Below are 776 nucleotides of genomic sequence, written 5' to 3' on the forward strand. Positions count from 1 at the left end.
ACTGCATATGCCCATTAGTCACTTAATACCATTTCAGTTATCAGAGTGACTGTCATGGCATTGCAGTGCTTGTGTTCATGTCACCCTTATTTTACTTAATAATGGCTGCAAAGCACAAGAGTAGTGACATTGGCGATTCTGATATGCCAAAAAGAAGCTGTGACATGCTTTCTTTAAGTGAAAAGGTGAAAGTTCTAGCCTCAAGGAAAGAAAAAAAAATCATAAATTCACCACACTAAGATCTGTGGTGAAAACAAGTCTTCTATCCAGGAAATTGTGAAGCGGGAACAAGAAATTTGAGCTAGTTTTGCTGTTACACCTCAGACTGTAAAAGTTACTGCCACAGCGAGTAGTTAAGTGCTTAGTTAAGATGGAAATGGCATTAAGTTTGTGGCAGAAGACAGTAGCAGAAAGAAACGTGTTCCAATTGACGACAATGAGTTATCCCAGAAACCATTGAGATGATAGAGAGACATCAGCAAGGGACCTACTGAACAAGTGACAGCAAGCCATTTACTGCAAGTGAGGGATGGTTACATGGATTCAGGAATAGGTTTAGATTGAAAAATATAAAAATTATGAGGGAGAGAGGGAGAGAGAGAGAGAGACCACAGTCACATAAATTTTGTTACAGTATATTATATTACAGTATATTCTGTTTCATTAGTTATTGTTATTTTCTTACTGTGCTTAATTATAAATTAAGCTTTATCATAGGTATGTCTGTAGAGGAAAAAGCATAGTGTGTCTAGGATTCATTATTATCCATGGTTTCA

This window comes from Pteropus vampyrus, unplaced genomic scaffold, assembly GCF_000151845.1.
Source record: "Pteropus vampyrus isolate Shadow unplaced genomic scaffold, Pvam_2.0 Scaffold160, whole genome shotgun sequence".
Lineage (NCBI taxonomy): Eukaryota > Metazoa > Chordata > Mammalia > Chiroptera > Pteropodidae > Pteropus > Pteropus vampyrus.